The following is a 22,469-nucleotide window of genomic DNA, read 5'->3' on the forward strand; positions in this document are numbered from 1 at the left end:
AAGTAGTTTTTAAATGGCAGCAAGTCGTGTTCTGTTTTCTATTATTAAGAATCAGCCCCAAACTGATTCTATTGGCAATAATGTCATTTTATTGGGATACGAATACTTTTAATTAGGAGATACTCCTTTTGTACCCTAATATATTTGCTCTATTTTGTTCTTTTTTAACCAAAAACTCATATGTTTAAATCCCTTGCTGAATTAATAAGGTTTAGCCAAATACGATTCCTCTGTGTGTGTGTGTGTGTGTGTGTGTGTGTGTGTGTGTGCGTGCGCGCACACACACACATGCACATACATGCCTATGGTGGAGTATTAAGCTGTCTTGTAATTATGCAATTTAGAAAACACAAAAATATAAAGGAGTCAAATCTTATCTCTCAACCTTTGTTACTGATTATCATTACTTCCTTTCAGGTACTTAATTCTAGACTAGACAAGTGTTCTACCATTGAACTATTCCCTCAGACCTTTTGTTTTCAGTTTTTAGAGACTTAAAAAAAAAAGACTTGCTTCTACCCTTACCTCAGTTGGCCTGTAATTATCCACTTCTCAAGTATCTTGGATTACAGGTATGTACCACCATGCTGGCTTCTTCTAATATTTTCCTAGTCAGCTTTTTTTCAGTACTGGAGTTTTGACTCAGGGTTTGGTGCTTGCTAGGTAAATACTCTACTATATGAGTCATACCACCAGCCTTTTTTAGATCTGGTTATTCTTGAAATAAATAGGATCTCACTTTTTGTTGGGGCTGGCCTCAACTGTGATCCTCCTACTTACTTTTCTGTAAATACTCCACTGTAGCTGAATGACAGGCACGAACAACCACTCCAAACTTTTTGTTGTTGTTGTTGAGATGAAGTCTCAAGACCTTTTTTTGCTAGAATTGTAATCTTCTCTATCTCAGCCTCTGATGTAGCTGGCTTACAGGTACATGTCATTGTGCCCAGCTTTCATTTAGTTGAGATGGGGCCTTGCAAACTTTCTGCCTGTGATGGCCTCAGGCAGTAATCTTTCTGATCTTAGCTTCCCAAATAGTTAGGATTACAGGTATAAACCACACACCCAGCTTCTGGGCAGTTTCTGATCATCATTTATTTCCTAGGCAACAGGTGAAATAGAAATTTTACTTTGGTGTCCACATCTCTGTCACTTCTTAGTGATTTCATGATAGGAAAACTGCTTATTTTCTCTGGGCCTCAGTTTCCCCATTTGAAGAGTAGATATAATGATGCTCATTTTCAAGGTCAGAATTCATCCAAAATAAGATGTATAATGAAGTGGGCTGCACAGAGATCCATGTGCAGAAACTACAAAAAAAATGAGTGCACACAAAACTACAGACCACATCAAGAAATCAAATGAGAGTTGAAATTAGCATTACAGCAAATGATTTTCATGTGTAATAGACACCATTGCTTATGCATATAAGATAACAAATATGCATGCAAGGGTGGCTTCCTGAATGATGGTAATTCTATTGTAAATATTCCAATAAGCAATCAGGCCTGGCAGAACCATCACCATACTGAACTGCTGGAGGTCACAGAAAGAAGAGATAATGTGACAATGTGAGACATCTCCTTTCTGTGTTTGGAGCATATTACAAACATAAATTTTATTTCCAATTTATTTCCTGCCTCCTTTCAAGAGGATTACAGAGGTGCTGATGCAGCTTAAAATAAGTCACACACAGAGGGTCGAAGTTGCAAAAGCATTCTTCTCACGGCTCTTTATCAAATGAGCACCAATTATATGTCAGGTCTTTACAGGGACCAGAGGTACAAAATACATGAGACTGCTCTCCCCAGAGAAGCTCCCAGGGTAGGAAATGGGTTCTCAAAGTGTCCTCCTTCCCCCTCTATACAATCCCTCAGGGTACCTGAAAAAGAAAAGAAAAGGAAAGGAAAAAAAAGAGAGATCACTAATTCCATGCCTGCTGGTGGTGAGAAGGAGGGCGTATCCCGGTGGAGAATTCCTGGGAACCCCTAGTGTCGACCATTTCTCCCAGCGATGGACGGTGGCACTGGAATTTAAGAAATTCCAGAGGAGAAACAGACATAGGAACCGCCGGCTCAGAAGGGATGGCTCAGTGCAGGATGGAAGTTGGGAGTGGGGACTTTGGAAACCAATACAGCTGGATACAATTGCCAAGTAACTTGGGATTTTTGATGGATACTAGTACTCCCTCTGAGCCTCAGTGTTTCTCCTGAGGGCCATGGGCTTAAAGTTACCTACTTCAGAGTGCTGTTGCTTTGAATGAGATAACGTTCCCGAAGAGCATGCTCCACTACACTGCCTCACTGATACCAGGCATTGAAGTGCCATGGCCATTGCCCTGCAGGTAAACCCAGTCAAATCTCAATCTAGGTCCTACTTTAGTAGTCATGGCATCCCAGAGACCACATAGGCAGCCCCATGGGCACCAACAGCATCCAGAGCTTTTGACATCTTGTCCTTGGAGCTGGGCCATTCACCCGCAGCAGCTAAAGTATGAGCTAATACCCACTTAGCGGATCTCCCTTGTTTCTCCCTCCCTTCTTCTCCTTTTGTCAGTCAGCCCTTATGTTATAGAAAACACACAGCAAGGGGACCCCCATGGGATCACAGTGGCAGAAAACCTGTTAACCAGGTTTGTCAGCTCCCCAAATGGCAGATGGCTACAGCCGGCAGCCTCTCAACAGCATCCAAGATGTCTTCATCTGTCCTCCTAGGACCCCAGCAAAACACTTCTGGCAAACGCAGGAGGAAGGGATAAAAATTCAGTATAAGGTGTTTCATTCAGAGGGGCTTTTATGGCTTTGGATGTGTAATGATGGTTTAATGGCAGTCAAGAGGTAGGTAATTAGGAGCAAACCTCTCTGATTACCCTTGTACACAGCCCCAATGGATCCTCAACACTCACGAAGCCTTGTTTGCTTTCTCTGAGGCAGAAATCCCAGAAGGTCTGTACGCTGCCAGCTGCCGAGCTAATGAACTGCCAGCACGTTCCTGAATGGGAGCTTGCAGCCTGGCGATGCTCCCTGGAGCAGCCCTGGCTGTCTTCACCCTCTGTGATTGCTTTTATCTAGCTGGTGCAGGAGCCCTCCTAATCACTAAGCTGCTTGTCTCCAAGGGTCAAACCCAAGACCACTGCTACCTAAACAAACGACAAGGATGTCACCTTTGGGGGAAGACTGATAAGCAGTTGGCAGGCAGGCCACAGGCAAGAGAAGGCGCCAAGCAGCCAGCAATCTGCAAAGGCCGTAAATATGTTACACTCTCAGCAGGGAGACGGGCAATATAGCCACCAAGAGGCCTTTGTTTAATGAGCTGTCAGAAAGCAGGCATGAAATTATGTTTGAAAACATGTGCAAGCTGCAGAGACAGAGCAGGGGCCTGTAAATGGTCGTCTTCCTTCACTGTGGATGTTTGGAACATCTTATCAGTGTGAGCGCTGTCACTGGATGAAAGCTATCATTAGCAAACTAATGGTGTTTGAAAGCTACAAATTTTCTCTCTCTTCTCCATTTTTGACTTAAATGGATTATAGGGGAAAAAAAACTTAATGGTTTTTCTTTTTATTTCCTTGGGATTTTGGTAAACATGCAAATTGGAAAAGAACCAAAAACAAACCACAGCAAAAGTATCTCTGGAAGAAAGAACAAAACAGTTATACTTCGACTCTGCGCAGAACAGACAGCTGATATTCTTTCCAATTCTGTAGAGACTCTATTCAGAGAACTTTAATGCAACTCCAGCCAGCATTTTATTTCAATCAGACCCATAAAAGAAAGCATAAATATAAAATGAATTGCTCTCCTATAATCTGAGTATTAAAATTAGTGGGTAGGTAAAATATCACTTCTTCCACATCAGCTATCAAATAGGAGAGAATAATTTTCCAAAGACATGAAATTATTCTCATGGGCCACATGGCTGCCGAGCTTATTTCTATTGCAAGTGAAACATAAAGACTTAAAAAAAAAAAAACAACCTTCCAAGCCTGAGAGACACCACTGATTCAGGGCATGGTTGGACCTCAGTTCTCAAAATCAGAAATGATACTCAAGGATGTGGTTTGCCCTCACATGGACATTTTCCTTTGGTGCACTTCAAATCTGCATCTCCAGTCTCCAATCAAACCAGGTAGCTAGAAGTGACTTGCACAAAAACCCTTCCCCATTAAGAGGCTTGAGACTAGCCAGCAGAAGCTGTTTGGGGAGAAGTGGCCAAATTAGTGGAAATGGTCTTTGGGGATCTATTGTATCCATGAATCGAATGTTGGAAAGCTGCTCTCTTCTAGTTTTGAGAAAAGGAGAAGAGATCTGAAAAGAAAATGGGGTGAAAGTTAAATAAACAGAAACAAAAAAAGAAATAAAAATTTAGCTTCACAGCAAGCAGTGTTAACTGACACTTACATAACAGATTATTGTTCTATTCTTCATGTGGATTCCTGTTTGCAGATTAGAAATAGGAGCAAGTGCCTGAAATCACCTGGCCATCATATATAATAAGAATCAGGGGGAATGTGCAATCCCAGCTCCTCAGGAGGCTAAGATCTGAAGATAATGGTTTAAAGCCACCTGGAGCAGGAGAGTTGTGACTCTTATCTCCAATGAAGTACTCCAAAAAAGCCAGAAATGGAGCTATGGTTCAATTGATAGAACTCCACACTTGATCAGAAAAGCTAAAGCTCAGAGCTAGTGTCTAGACCCTGAGTTTAAGCCCCAGTCTCTCTCTCTCTCTCTCTCTCTCTCTCTCCCTCTCTCTCTCTCTCTCTCTCTCTCTCTCACACACACACACACACACATACACACACACACTCACACACACTCACACGGAACCAGCAATGAGCCGGGCCTTGGTACACCAAGTTCCCATTTCTTCCATTCAGAGCAATTTGAAAGCATTCTTCAGCCCCCCTTTAGCATTCCTAAAGATTCCACGCACAGAGGCTGACTGTGATAGCTGCCCCAGCCTGAATTTAATGGGAGGAGAGAACGAGGCCACAGTGAAGACCTGAGAATCAGAACAAAATACAAATGGCCAGAGGACAAGCGTGCCCAGCGTGAGCTCTGTGTCAAGAAGAGTGGCTGGTGGGGCTCCTCATCTTCACTTTTGCAAGTGGAAAGAGAGGCACAATAGTTCAGTAGAGCTGAAACTGCCTAGAGGCTTTGGATCATGGAGATTTTCTGAGGCTGTCTTGTGGAAGCTGGGATTCTTTCGATCACCTTTTAGCCAGAAAGGGATTGTAACATTTATTCCGGTTCAATAAATATGGACACAACAGATATTAGCAACACGTCTGCAATCCTAGCTACTCAGGAGACTGAGATCTGACGGCCACAGTTGAAAGCCAGCCCAAACAGGAAAGTCTGTGATACTCTCATCTCCAATTAACTAGCAAAAGCTGGAAGAGGAGGTGTGGCTCAAGGGTGAAGCACCAGCCTTGAGCAAAAGAGCTAAGGAACAGCACACCCAGTCCTTAAGCTCAAGCCTCAGTACCAGCATACACACACACACGCACGCACGCGCGCGCGCACACACACACACACGCACACACACACGCACACACACACACACACACACACAAATATAGTCAGAGCTATCAGGTGCTAGTATTTGCTCAGGTCGAATGGTGCAAAGTATGTAACTGTATTGCTGCCCTTTTCTCCCTCCCTTCTCATCTCCCCATCTGTACCTACATCCATTCCCCACTTCCCCAGTGGCTTCTCCAGCTTCTTCCAGACAGCGAAGGAGAATGCTTTGTCAAAGACTAAGAATCGTTCTTTCAGCGTTCATTCCCATTCTTAAATTTTTTAGAGCATTATTTAGTTATTCAAGCAGCATTTATTGAATAATTGATATGTTCTCCTATGATCTGAAATATTATTACCTCATCATATTCTAAATTCCGTCAGTGTATATAGTTCTTTATATACATATTCTAAATCTTTGCGTGTATTTTGGCCTGTGCTAAGCTTCCGATTTTGTCACATTTATTTGCTACTTATTTGCATGTCAACACTATACTGTTTTAGTCATCATAGTTTTAAAATATATTTTAATGTTTGGGAGAGTTCCTTCAGTGGTAGCACAATTTTTAAGAGTTTTTTCTAGATATGATTGCTTTTTCATTTTTCACATGAAAGTTGGAATCGGCTTGTCTTATCAAAAATTATTACTACTTGTCAAAATTATTAGCTTCCTAAGAGGCTGAGATCTGAGGATTTGAGGATTCTAATTCAAAGCCAGTCTAGGCAGGAAAGTCTATGAGACTCTTATCCCTAATTAACTACTAAAAAGCCAGAAATGGTGCTGTGGCTCAACGTGCTAGAGCACTAGTCTTTAGCACAAAAAAAGCTCAGGAACAGCACCCGGGCCCTGAGTTCAAGGCTTAGGACCAGTGTACATGAGTGTGCGTGCATGCGCACGCGCGCGCGCGCGCACACACACACACACACACACACACACACACACAATTACATTTTCTAACTACGTGTTGATTTGTTTTAATGCAGTTCTTCATTTCTAAATGTTAACACTATGTATTCACATTTTAATAGGCAATTTAACCATTCACCAATGATAATTTCACTTTTTTCACTTTACTGGCTTCTTTGTATCACTTAATTGTATAAACTAGTATCTTTAGAAAAATCTTACACTGTAGTAGAGAAATTGAAATGTTTTTATTGAATTTATCAGGAATGGAATTCAAAAGGATGTTGCATTTTTATCAAAGATCTATGAGATTGGTCATATGATTTTTCTCCCTAGAATCTATTAATATAGTACATAAATTAATAGATACCATAAAATTGAGCCTCCTTTCATCCCTAAAATAAATCCCAGGTGGTCACTGGGGCAGAGTCTTTGTAGCTAGTGTTCTCATTGTCTTTATTGCCAGGATATTGAAGTTTCATTTTGCTTTTTTCTTTTTTTACCCAAAAGTTATTTAATAAAGAATTCTTATTATCCAGGGAATAGGACCTTTGAGTTTTTATGATTAAAATCTAGTTTCATTGCATTGTGACTGGAGACTATTGTTTGTACTATTTCTAATTTGGGGGATTTATTGAGATTTTCTTCTCTCATTGACAACTATCTCACTAATTCTTGGTTCCTTAAATCTCTATACGAGAGGTATGTTGGTTCTTAGCTGATGCTCTTCTTTCTCATGGTCCTGGAAAGCAGACTGGAGACATTCAGAAGGTAATTGCCAAACTCCTAAGTCTTCCTGCCTATTGGGATCTGGGCCACATACACCACATTCCCCATTCTGTACCCCGACATGGAATCAAAGGCCCAGCTTTTATTGTGCATTAGATCATATCCCACTTGCTCACTCGAAGGTTTTGCTTTCATTAATTCTCCCTACTCTCTCCAATATTAACAGCTTTCCCTCGTTACTAGTTCATTGCCACAGGCTCACAATCACACTGTTGCTCATGTTTGCTTTTGTTGGTGGTATTAGGATTTGAATTGAGGGCCTTGTGTTTGCTAGGCAAGCACTCTATCACTTGAGTCATGCCTTCAGCCACTTTTTGCATTGGTTCCTTGTTTGGTTTTATTCTATTTTAATTTTGGTACTGGAGCTAGAACTCAGGGCCTCTCATTCTTGCTTAGTTTTTCTCACTAAAGGCTAGTGCTCTACCACCTGAGCCAACACCTCCACTTCTGGCTTTTTGCTAGTTAATTGGAAGTGAGAGTCTTCTAGGCTTTTCTGCCTAGGCTGGTTTCAAACTATGACCCTCAGATCTCAACCTCCTGATGAGCTAGGATTACAGGCATGAGCCACCAGCACCTGGCTTACACTGATTATTTTTGAGGCAGGGTCTCCCTTTATGCCTGGGCTGGACTGAGCTGACATCCTCTTAGTTCTTCATGTTGCTGGGATGACAGGTATGCATCACCACACCTATTGTACTTCCTCCATAGCTTGGATAATAGTTGCATGCTACTGTGCTCAGCCATTTGGTTGACATGAAGTTTCATGACCTTATTTTTTCCCAAACTAGTTTAGAGCCTTGATCCTCTGATCTCCACCTTCCAAGTAGCTCAGATTACAGGCTTGAGTCACTGTACCTGGCTTACCACCATACTATTGCTTGTCTCATCTTAACAATGAAACACAAACAAAACTGAGTTTACTCCTTCTCCTAGCACTGCCTTTTTGTCAGCTTTCTTCCCCAACCTTACAACAAAACCCTTTGAATTATGGTCCAATCCCACTGTTTCCATTGATTCTCCTCTTCTCAGATCTACACACCATTTCAAATTTAGACTCTACCTCTCCACTAATCCTTTGGCACTATCACCAGTGACTTCCATATTATCAATTCTGGGTCTCCAGTGAACTTGACCTATGGGTAATATCTTGTAGGTAATTGCTTCTTCTGGTAGAAATGACCTCTTTACCTGTTCATCAAGACACTGCATACACATTTCCCTTCAGCCTCAATAGCTGCTCCTTCTCAGTCTCCTTTGCTGTTTGCCCCAGGGCTCAGTTTACCAGCTCTTCATCTTCTCTTTCTTCATTTGCCTACTTGCTGATTCCCTCCTTCCTGATTTCATGGTTTTAAATAGCATCTACCTTCAAATGATTCTCATTACTCCTGTCATGATCACTATCCTGAATACTGCATTCAAGTGCATGTCAATTTTATATCCCTACTTGGATGTGCAATAAGTGTCTCATACCCTTTGCCTTGTTACCTAGCTTTCTCTATCTCAGTTAATGGTGTCTGTACTCTGGTTCTGGAAGACCTTCAGCAATCAGAAAGCATTGGTTTTGTGCCAGATGCGTATTTATCATAGTTATAGGAGGGGATGATGACTTGTGAGGAAATGGTGAGGAGAATCTCTCTCTATTATGAGATCCTTTAAAGCATGAGCTAACCTTCACATATAGGGTCCCGTATTACTGCTTTTCATGTTCCAGTGTAATTCTCTGACCTACAAAGGACCTCATCTTTGTACACTTAAGGACTAGTCTCTCCCCTAATTAAAGTCAGATGGTTGGCTTGTAGTGTTTTATATGTTCCTTTTCCCCCCTCCTCTTTGGAGCTGCTTCTTAACAGCTGTGGTCCATTGCCAATGACTTATCAGTGGACAGACACAAGATTCCTTTGTGCTGTTATATAACACATTACAGCATTTCTTCCACAAGCTACAAATGCTACACATCATGGAGAATATTAAATCTTGTACAAGAGTTATTCATTTTATAAAATACATGTTGATTTCTGAAACATAACTGCACAATGTTTCTGGCCATTTTCCTAACATATGCTTCATTTCATGACAAAAAATAAAACTTGTTTTCATGGAATTAAATGATCTCCTTTGGTCTAAAATTTTTCAACAATGACCATCAACAGCAGATGATTATGTCTGACCTTAATGCTAGAATGGTGTAACCATTATTAAAGAATACTTTAAAATTAAGGCCTGAGAATACAATCATTAATCCAGGCCAGCCTCAACAAAAGATGGCTAATCATACAAACTACTTATTAATTGGAGTAGAGAGAATTGCAAGGTATCATCTAACATCCAAACTGGCATCACAAATAATAAGATAAACTGTCACTCTATGCTTCCTGATAAAGTCAGATGTATATAGCATCACTTGTTCAATATTCTTACAATAAAATGTTGAATTGCATGTGATCAGTAAGAAACACATAAAAATCTAGTTATAGTATTACTACAGAGATGTAAGGAAATATATCTCTAGTCTATCTATTTGAAGTTGAAATTCAAATAGCTTATTTAGGAGAGAGGGACACTGGGACACCGAATATTGACAGTCATTGAGTCTTGGTGAGGGGTATACCTGTCTTCCTTGTGCAACTGTTTCAAATTTTTCCATAGATTTGAACATCTTTAAAAGAAAAAAAGAAAAACAGAAAAATTAAGGATATAACATTAGAGGGAAAAGTCATACATTGCTGGGAGGAGTTAAAATAGGAATTATTATAGTACTTTATTTTTGATTCTGTAGCATGGCCATATGTCATTGAAATTTATTAAAAATGGCTGAGATGTGTTCTACTTGAACACTCCAGAAGAACACTATTTTTCTAAGATGGTAGACTAAAGTGCCATGAAACTCAAGGTGTTATTTGAGTGAAAGAAATTGTGAACAATGTCACCATCTAATAATCCCTCAAACCAGCAGATTGAGTCACTTTCAGTCCTCCATGCACCAGCAGGGCCCCATCTAATGAATCAGTCTACAAATACTACCCGAGGAGGAGGAGAAACAGCGACAGTACAGTAAATGAGCACCAGCATCGTAATTCAATACTAACCTGGGAGTAAAGTGTCCCTGACTCTTGTTCTGCCTCTACCTCTCATTCTGCAATCGTGGAAAAAATATCTAAATGTCCTTTGTCTTCTTTTTTCTCACTTGTAAAACATGATGACAAAAATGGTATTACAGTCCTCCCTCCCCGTTTCATAAATGTTCCCATTCAGGCATGAGCTGACATTGTCAATATGGAAGCAACGTCCATGGACTCCAACTTTCTTTCCTTCTTGTTCTATTTTTAATTTTCATATTTTGATAATCATGTATCATGATACATAATAAATACATAATATTTAGTCATGTATAGTACTTAATAATGATAATTGCACATATTTATGGAGTATGGATGTGATATTTCTATTCACATATATAATGTACAATGATCTGATGAGGTAATTTGTGCATTGGTTATTTCAAACGTTTGTCATTTCTTTGTTGGAAACATTGAAAATCCTTTCTTCTAGATATTTGGAAGTATACAATGTATTACTGTTAACTCTAGTTACCATGTGCTCTAGGACAGTAGAATTATTCCTCCCATCTACCTGTATTTTAGAACAGATCACCAGTCTCTCTGTTACTCTAATCTCTCCTCTTTCTAACCTCTGGAACCACTATTTGAAATCTCCACTTCTACCAAATCATTTATTTAGCTCTCAACACCTTTTATTTTAGTTGAGCTTAGTGATAGAAAAAGAGCAAGTTTCCAGGACTCTTCCACTTAATAGATATTGTAAGTTTACACAATTTTTCTTTTATTTAAAAGGAGCCAAAGATAAAATGTGAACTTGATTTAAAATCTTTTTGCTCAGGGCTGGGAAGGTGGCTCAGTGGTAGAGCGCTTGCCTTGCATGTCTGAGGCCCTGGGTTCGATTCCTCAGCACCACATAAGCAAAAAGAAAAAAGCCGGAAGTGGCGCTGTGGCTCAAGTGGTAGAGCGCTAGCCTTGAGCTGAAGAGCTGAGGGACAGCTCCTAGGCCCAGAGTTCAGGCCCCATGACCAGACCCAAAAAAAAAACAAAAAAAAAAAAAAAAAAAAAAAAATCTTTTTGCTCAACTTTTAAAATAGTAACTGTAATGACAATAGGCATTATGGAGTACTTGTTTTATGGTTTACTGTCAATACTAATGCTGTACATGCACTAGTTCACATGTTTTGTGTATGTGCCAGTCCTGGGCTTAAACTCAGGACCTGGATCTGAGTACTGTCCCTGAGCTTTTTTGCTCAAGGCTAGTTCTTTATTACTTGAGCCATGACTCCATTTCCAACTTTTGGGTGGTTAATTGGAGATATGAGTCTCACGGACTTTCATGCCCAAGTTGGCTTCTGCGATCCTCAGATGTGAGCTTCCTGGGTAAATAAAATTATAGGCGTAAGCCAATAGTGCCTGGGTATTTATACCATAAGCATGAGAAAGATCTTACCATGGTCCGACACTGAACCCTAGAAGATTAAGTGGCATTCAACAGACCACAGAGCTCTTTCAAATCAAAGTGCATCTCACTTTGGAGCATTCACTAACAACATCTACCATAGGATGCAGTCTTACTCTTTTAGGTGTGTATCTTTACTTTAAGAGTAAACTGGACTCCAACAAATATAAGTAAGAAGTTAACTGTCAAATTAACAAGTCATAATACACAGGCTTCCATCAGCTACTCACCCTTCTGATACAAGTTATTTTTACATTATTAATTTTTAGAAAATTAACTATTATAATATGTCTGTTTAAAGAAAAATAAAGAGACAATGAGTGAATTCATTTGGATACAGTTCCGCTGCTGCCAATCTTTTGTAGAAATGAGGCTACAATACAAACGAATGTGTACTTGTTCTAAGGGAAACATCTATAGTCTTTAAAGTTATTCGATTTATATTGCTACTCAGTTGTTAAAGTCTTGGTGAAGTGGCATGTATATAAATATGACACTAGTGACAGCTGTAAAGATAAACCTTTTACATTGTAATTTCTCAATTTTAGCACACAGGACTAAATTTGGGGAATAAATCATGATAACGGGCAGCCACTGCATTTATACGAAAATGAATAAATGTCCTATACTATCAGTTTATTAACCTGTAATGAGTAGATACTTTATCATCACTCTGTAGATTTTTTTTGAACTATCTTGGCACGGTTGTGTTACAGATAATGCAGACTCATCCAGTTGCTAAGAATTAATTTTATTACCTAAGAAATTGATCTTCTTAGCACCCAATAGTAGATTAGAATGAAAGAATGACCCCCCAACACACTAGCTAGCTCAGTGACAAACCCAGTGGGGATATGTTCAGTTATAGTTGTTCCTTTATCTTGTGCAGATAAGAAGGTATAAAGATTATATATAGGTGGGAAGAGGAATTAAAGGCAATTAAGAGCCCTGAGAACACAGTGATGAGGAGCCTCTGGGAATAAGTTCCCAGGATTCTTCCATGTAATAAATACTATGGCTACTTATTTAAGGGGAAGTGCCACAGTACATTGTGACAGCCACTCTTCTGCTGTGATGGGAGTATTGTCCCGAGATCCCGTGTCTTCCACTCTGACATACTCCATTGTCATGTGATCTTGTTACTTTGGACGTAGCTCTCGAATGAAGGCTTTCATTGCAGTATGCTCTGAAGTGGGGCTTCAGAGCAGTAGAAACAAGAGAATTATACAAAGAATAACCCAAGAATTTGAGGAGGAGATAACATGCCCACTAAAGGCACCGGTCTGCAAAGCCCAGTCTCCAGCTGGTGGTGGTGCTGAGAAGAGACTGGATGGACCATAAGGTACTAAACTCACCATCCTCCAATGGATGGACCCCATTCATAGCTGAATGGCGGGGTCTGATTGAAGGAAGTACATCTCTAGGGATGTGTCTGTGAAGATATCTCTATCATCTCCATCTCCATCTCCTATTTACTATGAGCTGAGCAGCTTTCCTTCATCATGTCTGGGCACTACATTTCTGCCTTGCCATAAGCTAAAAAGCAATTGAGCCAACTGACTATGTCCTGAAGGCTACAAGCCAAAAGAAATCATTCCCCCTTTAAGTTGTTTTTCCTCAGGTATTTCCTCACAACAATAGAAATTGACTAACACACCTGAGTTGTGTGACAACAAGCCATCTGTAAGGCCCCTTCACCTGGAGGTACTGAACAGCGGATTGAATGTCCAAAGACCCAAGACCTCCATGTGTTGCTCAGTGTACCTCTAAACAGCAAGTGTCTAAGCAAAGACAAGCACCTGACTAATGGGTCCTCGTGCTTGTTTTGGTTCACATTAGCATGGTATGTTTTTCTCTTTTCACTACGAAGTTACCTATACTGAATTTGTTTTTGAGGGATTCTTCCTTCTTCCTTTTCTTTTCTTTTTGTGCCTACTCAGGGGCTTGAACTCAGGGCCTAGACACTGTCCTTATGCTTTTGGGGGTCAAAGTTAGCACTCTACTACTTGAGCCACCACAGTTCCATTTACAGCTTTTTGGTGGCTAATTGGAGGTAAGACTTTCATGGACTTTCCTACAGAGTTGTCTTTGAACCATATTCCTCAGATCTCAGCCCCCTAAGATTATAGGTTGAGCTATCAGCACCAGGATGCTTTTGAGGGAGATTTTGTTTTGTTTTGTTTTGTTTGTAGATAGAATATAGTTGGGTCATAATGAACTATTTTATAGTTCACTACATTTCATTTTCCCATTGGACCTATCCAGTGATTTCTCTTTATTGTTGCATTTTTTAGTATTATAACTTCCATTTAGTTTTTTATAAATTCCATTTTCTTGCTGGTTTTCTGGTTTTTGTGTTTGTTTTGAAGGCATTTATAATTATATGTTAAAAAATTTATTTTTTTGGGTTTGGTCGTAGGGCCTGAACTCTGGGCCTGGGTGCTGTCCCTCAGCTCTTCAGCTCAAGGCTAGCACTCTACCACTTGAGCCACAGCGCCACTTCCAGCTTTGTTCTTATGTGGTGCTGAGGAATCGAACCCAGGGCCTCGAGCATGCAAGGCAAGTGCTCTACCACTGAGCCACCTTCCCAGTTATGTTAAAATTTTTATAGTGATTTTGTTAGACTCTGTTAGACTATTTATTTATTTTGTAAAGGTGATGTACACAGGAGTTACAGTTATATAAGTCAGGAAATGAGTACATTTCTTTCTAAACAGTGTTACCTCTTTTCTCATTTTCTCCCAGTTTTTTCCTCTTGACCCCTTTACTCCACAAGTTGTGTGGTTCATTTTCAACATAGTGTGTTATTTATTTTTTTATTTATTTTGTCAGTCATGGGGCCTGAACTCAGCCTGGGCGCTGTCCCTCAGCTCTTCAGCTCAAGGCTAGTGCTCTACCACTTGAGCCACAGTGCCATTTCCGCTTTTTCTGTTTCTGTGGTGTTGAGGAATTGAACCCAGGGCCTCATGCATGCAAGGCAAGCGCTCTACCACTGAGCCACCTTCCCAACCCCTGTGTTAGACTATTTCTAATGTCTCATTGACTTCACTGGATTAGTTCCTGTGCTTTAAGTATATGTGTGTGTGTGTGTGTATGTGTGTATAGAGAGAGCAATTATTGATATGTTAGGGTTTATGTCTACATTGTGTTATTTATTTTCTTTTTTGTATGTTTTTTATTGTAAAAATACTGTCCAGAGGGATTATAGTTACATGAGCAAGGTAATGAGTACATTTCCTATCTAGTATTGTTGCCTTCTCCTTTCTTTTTCCCCTACCATCCCTTCCCTCCCACCTCCACAAGTGTTATTGTCTTTCCATTTGTTGGTCTATTTTATTTTCCTGTTTTCTGTGGTTTACTTGACCATTTTTTATGATTTCAGGAGTTTTTGTTTTTCATTTATACTGTTTTGATCATATCACTATGTAAATATTGCTGTATGCATATATAATATTTCAGTCTACTTGGTATTGATGCTCTATCATTTTGAAAAATTGTAAACATAGGTCCATTAACACAATTTTATTCTGTCCATTTTTAAAGTACAATTGTCTCAAGGATTACATCTACACATCTTGGACACCATAGTAAGTTGTACACCACTTACCAAATACATTGAAGAAGTTCATGAGAAGGAAAGATTGTATTCCCTGTATTTTGTCCATTTTTTCCTGATGTCCCAAGATACCTGTTATAATATTCTTTCTGCTTGAAGAACTTTCTGTAGCCATTCTTTAAGGGTAGAGACATTATTGCTGCTGTTTTATTTTCAGTTCTATGATTTCCATTGGGTTATTTTTGTAACTTTTATTTCTTTCCAAGATTTTCTATTTTTCATTTGTTTCAAAGAAGATTACAATTAATTGTTAAAGCAATTTCTTGCTGAATGCTTTTAAGTCTTTTTAAAAATAGTTCCATTCATACAGATACTGGTATCAAGTCGTTGTTCTTTCTCATTCAGGTTGTGATTTTCCTGGTTCTTGGTATGACAAGGGATTTTCAATTTCCCAATGCACAATTTGGATATTATGTATCCTGTGTAAATCTTACATTATAGCAGGCAGTCATTCTATTTAGGTTTGTTATGTGAACTCTGACCTAGTCTGGGGATGTTGTTCCAATGACATCTGCTCTTTCTTTCTTTCTTTCTTTCTTTCTTTCTTTCTTTCTTTCTTTCTTTCTTTCTTTCTTTCTTTCTTTCTTTCTTCCTTTCTTTCTTTCTCTCTCTTTCTTTCTTTCTTCCCTTGTTTTCCTTCTTCCTTGCTTTCTTTTCTTTCCTTCTCTCTTTCTTTCATGTACATGTGTATGTGCCAATACTGGGGCTTGAATGCAGGACCTAGAGCTCTCACTTGGCTTTTGTGCTTGAAGATGGCACCCTCCCACTTGAGCCACAGATCTTTTTCTAGCTTTTTGCTAGTTCATTGGCTTTGGTTGTCTTCTGCTGCTGAGTCAAGATATAGGAAACACTGGGATTTCTAGAGCTGCTATTATAGGGAACAGAAGGGTCCATGTGTTGCCACATAGTATGGGGAGAGAGAGGGATTGGCCTTCTCAGATTTGGAAATGGCATTTGCTTGGACCTACTGGCTTACTGCTATTGTAGTGTATGGGACAGGGATTGATTGGGCCACTTGGAGTTTTGTATAGGCACTGATGCAGATAGATGGGACCCAGTATTACTACAGGCATGCATCTCCCTACAGGTCTCCTCTTAGTCTCCTCTCCTTGCTTCAGAAAGCAGGCTTTCCTTGTTTCTTTTGTAACTATGGTTGTTGGTGGCTACTACTTGCAGCCTACCCTCTCTGATACCTTGCCTTAAATAGATGAAAGACAGAGAAAATCCAGGGAAATCCTTGTGGTCTTGTTCTTTGAGTCCTGAGTTCACACTCTTTCTTCATGTCTTTTAGACCAGTCTCATAGTTCTTGTATTTAATTGCATTCATTGAGTAAAAAAAAGAAAGTGTGTCTAGACCATCTTGTCCTAGAACCAAGCATTTCATGTTTGAAATCCAGAGTGAGGACTAAAAGCAACTGAAAAGAACATCGCTATGTAGAGTTACAAATCTGTGCACTTAAATGCAGCTCCCTTCATGACAAGTTAACTAGTGCATCTCCTTCCAGCTTAGAGTTCTCCTTTAGTCTGGTGTTTATAATAATTTGAAATAATACTATTGGAGCCAAGGATTGACATTCTCTTTGGAAACACATTAAGAACAAATCAATATAGCAACAGACCTGAATACCCTTATCTATTTTTAAATTAACACAGAATACTGTAAGATGTGTGTTGGCGGCTCAAACCTGTAATCCTGGCTTACTTCCCTGGCAGAGAACCAAGGGTGAAGGTTCAAGGACTGAGAGCAAGAGCCATGCCATGCTCATTCTTGCATTCCCTTGCCCAGCAGTCCTTGGCACATACTAAGTGCCCAATGACAGTCTGATAAATTCTGTTGAAAAGACCCACTGTGCTAAATTCAAAGGAAGTAGAGTGTAGGAGGAAGCCTGGCCTCCTTTCCAGCTGGCCTCCATTTCCTCTCACATTATCAGTTTCTTTTGCTGACTTAGTAGTAGCCTAGGAACTGTAAGCAGCAATAGATTGGGCCTTCCCAGAAAGTAGCTAAATTGAAGGGTTAAACTTGAGAGTGCAGACCTCCATTATCAAACCATCAAATGAAAGAGTGGTCTATAGTCCCACTGATCATCCATAGACCCACGAGAATGTTCACTGGAACCAACCAACCATGTCTGTTTTTCATGTCATATTTGGAGAGAGCACCTAGCTCATGCCAATGAAGACTATAGACAAAGGTCCTCCTCTTTCTGAAGACTCCCTGTGTTTCCCTAGATGATGAAGGAAGCTCAAAAAACAAGGTGTACCTCTGCTCCAACTGACTGAAACACATTCCATCTCAGCTCACTGGAATTAGCAGAAGTCAGCTGCAGAAAGCATCGTTGGAGGTCACTGCCAGTCAGCCATCTCTGTGCAGACACTTTCCAGGCCAGCTGCTCCTGGCAGACATCCACATCCTTCCAAATGGATCCGCAGACAAAGTGAATGATGCCTCCCGCTGCCCTCTAAAACACTCTGGTTCCAGAGCTCTCAGCCTCCTCATTTAAGCCACTCAGGTACCTAAGAATCAGTCAGCAGTTCCAATTAGGAGACCAGACAAGAAATGGGCAAGTCTTTTCCCAGATGGCATGAGATTTCACTAATAGATTTTGCCCTTTCTCAGGACAAGGAGCCAAGTCACGCACACAGATCCCATTAAAGACCAACCTCGCTTTACAGCTCCCAGCCTCCTCATCAAGACAATTTGTTCACATATCAACTCTGAAACCAATTTTGTTTCTGTGTTCCCATCCTCTACTTTATCACCAACAAACAAGGCCTGTGGCAAACGCGTGAAATTATCTTCGGCCCATGATTAGAATTCTGCTGTTCCCCTTGGGTCTTCCACTTTGGAAGGATTTTTTTTTTCTGAGAGGCAATGTCCAGAGACAGTTTACACAGCCATGCCAATTAACAGTGACCTTCAACCCTGAGAATGCCATAGAGCTGCACACTGTGGCTAAAGGGAAAATGGTTATCAGAATGGAAAATACATCGTGCAGTCCAAATGGTCTCATTGGAACAATTAAGGCTCACATAAATAGAAATCTTCCATCCTAGATTGAAAGAGTAAAAAGATCCCAAAACAGTGAGTCAAGCTCTCTCTCTAAATAAGTCACCATGAGTTTGCCTCTTTAACCCTTTTGGGGAAAAGGAAGGAAGGAAGGAAGGAAGGAAGGAAGGAAGGAAGGAAGGAAGGAAGGACAAAAGGAAAGAGAAAGGATCTTGATAAGTATGTTTGTTAGCTATTCTGTGTAAGAAACCTTCTAAAATGTTTTATCCTTAGTCACAATTACTATCTTTCCCAAGCTTCAGCATTGGATGAGCCATTCTGTTGGTGGTCTTATGTTGACAGATCTCATTTGGAACTGTTCGATTTCTGTGGCCAACTGCCGGACAGACTTGCAGTTCCCTGGGCTGGCCTGGTCTCGGCTGATAGGATGGTACCATCTCCTGTGTGGCCTTTGACCTTCTGGAGGACAGACTGAGACCAAGGTCTAGGCTTTATTCCATAGATTATCTCTGCATTATGTTCTATTGTGGCCAAATGAGTGATGTGGCCAAGGCAGGGTTGACAGAAGAGGAAAACAGACTGCACTAGATTTTTCTTTGTATTGATACTGTGTCATGAACCCAGGATCTGGATGCTGTCCCTTAGCTTTTTCATTAAAGACTAGTGCTTTACCACTTGAGTCTCCCCCTACTTCTGGCATTTTGGTAGTTCGTTGGAGATAAAAGTTTCTTGCCTGGGCTGGTTTCAAGCCATGATCCTCAGATCTCAGCCTCTTGAGTAGCTAGTGTTATAAGTGTGAGTGGGTTATTGGTATGGGCTAGAGTTCCAGGTGCCTGACCAAACTCCACAAAGCCCTACGGCAAAGGCACAGATTCAGAGACAGATAAGAACTGGGACTATCATCTGGCCATGATGATATAAGATAATTGGAAAATGATTCAGAAGAAGGAGGAACAAGATCAAGTTGTATAAAAGAATGGGCTCATTCCTACACCCCTTTTTGTTTCCTAGCTTATGATCTCTTCTCAGCCCTCCCTTCAAGCACTGGAATAGTTAAGGTATGCTTGTCTAGGAATGATTGGCCATGTCTGATAACTCAGGGACAAACAAGTTTCTGAGGAACACTTTCTCTCAGGTATTAAGTGGGCTCATACCTGGACAGGTAGCTTTGAGACCAACAAGTCAGACAGGATCCCAAGAAAAATAGGCATCTCCTGGATCTGGTGGTGCTCAGATTACTTCTTTTGAATTTGCCCATGGTGAAAATGTTAAAACTTAATATGAAAGTCTGTGTCTCTTTATATGTGTAAAAGATGCTCCCCACATAATTCAAAAGACAATTTTGAAGCTCAAACCATGTCTATGATGATGAGATAGTTGATCCAAAGATTTAGATTGATGCAAGCTAGGGCTGGAGCAAGGATAGTCTTCTCATACCATGATTGTGAGGGTAGAAAGAAATTCATCACATAGTGCCATGCAGATGCCAGGTAGGGCAAGGGGTTTTACAATGCTGCAATATATGGAATGAGGGAGTGATCTGACTGTATATTGCATTTTCCTTACAACACACGTCCCTCTCTGCTCACTAGGCAATGGAGAAAACAGACTAGTTAACAAAGCCAGGTGTGTGAGTTTTCTCTACTAACCTGTACGTTCATCAACCCTATAAACAGCTCCTGTGTAGGGTGCCAGTACTCCACAGAGATAGATTCTGTTCTTTCCCACATATCACCCAGGCCAAGTGCTCTCCCTTTCAGGAACTGTGTGTGGTATGGCCAATGGCCAGTGGTGGTGGGATTTAATGGGATGAGGAGCCATGTGAACCTTGAGTGGTTTGTTTAATCGAGATCCAAAGTTTTGATGATACAATAGAACACTGGGAAGTCATACAAATGAGTTGTTATTATTATCATTATTTTTTTGGGGGGGGGGGTCTGGTCGTGGGCCTGAACTCTGGGCCTGGGTGCTGTCCCTCAGCTCTTCAGCTCAAGGCTAGCACTCTACCACTTGAGCCACAGCGCCACTTCCGGCTTTTATTTTCTGCTTATGTGGTGCTGAGGAATCAAACCCAGGGCCTCATGCATGCAAGGCATGCACTCTACCACTGAGCCACCTTCCCAGCTCCGATGAGTTATTATTAAGCTATTTATTTCAAAGCAGCTATGCTGCTTCAAAATTACATTAATAATAACTTACAATAATAACTTATAACACCAAAACCCTAAAAGTCTCTTATGTAAGGAAAGGTAAGTGCTAAAGATGGGTAACCTGAAATGAGGCATAGAAGTAATCACTAATGAGAATTCCATAAACAAAAAAGGATCATGGGACCATGAACAAACCCATGATCCTGATCCGTTTGTTTTCAGTCATCTGCTCTACATTACTTGAGTCTTGAGTTCCCTTTAATACTCTTTAGCTCTTATAATGTAGAGAAGGACTAAAAAGACATCATTGAGTCTGTTGACAGAAAGCATGGAGAGTTGTTGGCATAGTAGAACATACCTGTAGTCTCAGCTACTCAGGGGACAGAAGTAGGATAATGGCTGAAGGCCAGTCCAGGAAACGTTGGCACAAGACCCTATCTGAATGACAGCAAAAATAAATCAAACAGAAATTTAAAGACTGGCTCATAGCTCAAGAAATATAGCACGTATCTAGCAAGTGGGCATCCCTGAGTTCATTCCCCCAACAGCACAAAAAGAATAAAAGGGAAGGTATTAAGGGACAAGGGGGAAGGGAGTGAGGAAAGAAGGGCAGAAAGAAAGATGGAAGGAAGGGAGGAAGGAAGGAAGGAAGGAAGGAAGGAAGGAAGGAAGGAAGGAAGGAAGGAATCTATGGTGCCTTTCTGGAGGATAGGTGTGGGAGCAGGAAAGGCTGGAATCAGCCTCAGAGCAAGTACATGATGAGGAGACAGAATGATGAAGAATCCACCAAGAAAAGGAACAGACAAGAAGAAAGGAAATGACATAGTCAGTTGAGGACATATGGAACCACAGCTATGTTTCTGAGCTATACTTACACTTGCTGTGTATATTAGGAAAAGATGAATTTCAGAGAACTAACGCAGGAACAAGGCTGGGGTCATGCAAGGATGGTGGAAGTGAGCTTTGTGGTTACCCTTGAAAAGAAAACAATAGTTCTGGAACTGGTGCAACAGAAGACACAGGAATCTGTTTTGAAAAGGAAGGCTATCTTGCAGCAGAAATGTGTGATGAGGAAGAATGAGAAGACTAGGGCTGGAAAACAGGGGAAAGGCTAAAGGCCTGTGTCCTATCACATAGAGTTCTCAGGGCTGACATGGAGCATGCTGGGGAAATTAAGATGAAAATTCCACCCTGCCTAGGAATAGAAGCATGTTTTCTCTGCTTAGGACTTGGGTGTGAGGCAGAATAAGTATCCTTAGTAAATTCAAGAAAGATTTCAACAAATGTTAGTTCCAGGCAAAAGCAAAAATAACACAAGTTTTAAAATCCCCTAGCTATTCAAGCACATAATATTTTCCTCCTATAATTCTTCTGATCTCTCATGAAAGTATTACTGATACTATTTAGGACACATGCACATCATTACCATTGGGCTTAAGTGTCTTTGTTTAGGCCACTTAAACAAAATACCTATACTGGGTATTTTTTTAATTATTAAGTTTTGTTTTTATTGTGAAAATACTGAACAGAGGGGTTACAAGTACATGAGCAAGGTAATGAATACATTTCTTATCAAGCATTGTTGTCTCCTCCTTTGTTAACCCTTACCATCCCTGCCCTCCCATCTCTTTCCTGCCGCCCGCCGCCACCCCGCCCCCCTCCCCGCCCCCAGCAAAGTTGTAAAGTTCGTTTTTCGATATAACGTCTTGTACATCTCATTGTTACAATGGTTGTATTATTTTAAGCCACATGAATTTGGTACTCACAGTTCTAGAACTTTGGAGAGTCCAAAATCAGAGTGCTGGCAGATTTGGCTGGTGAGGTAGTTTACTCTTTGCTTCAAAGATGGGTCCCTAGCTGCGTCCTGACGTAGAGGAAGAGATGAACGAACTCCCTCAGACCTCTGGGGTGAGTATTGGAACCCCATTCATTAGAGTTCTGCCTTCTGGGTTTAAATCACCTC

Source organism: Dipodomys spectabilis, unplaced genomic scaffold (assembly GCF_019054845.1).
Source record: "Dipodomys spectabilis isolate Male_0828 unplaced genomic scaffold, ASM1905484v1 ptg000092l, whole genome shotgun sequence".
NCBI classification, from domain to species: Eukaryota; Metazoa; Chordata; class Mammalia; order Rodentia; family Heteromyidae; genus Dipodomys; species Dipodomys spectabilis.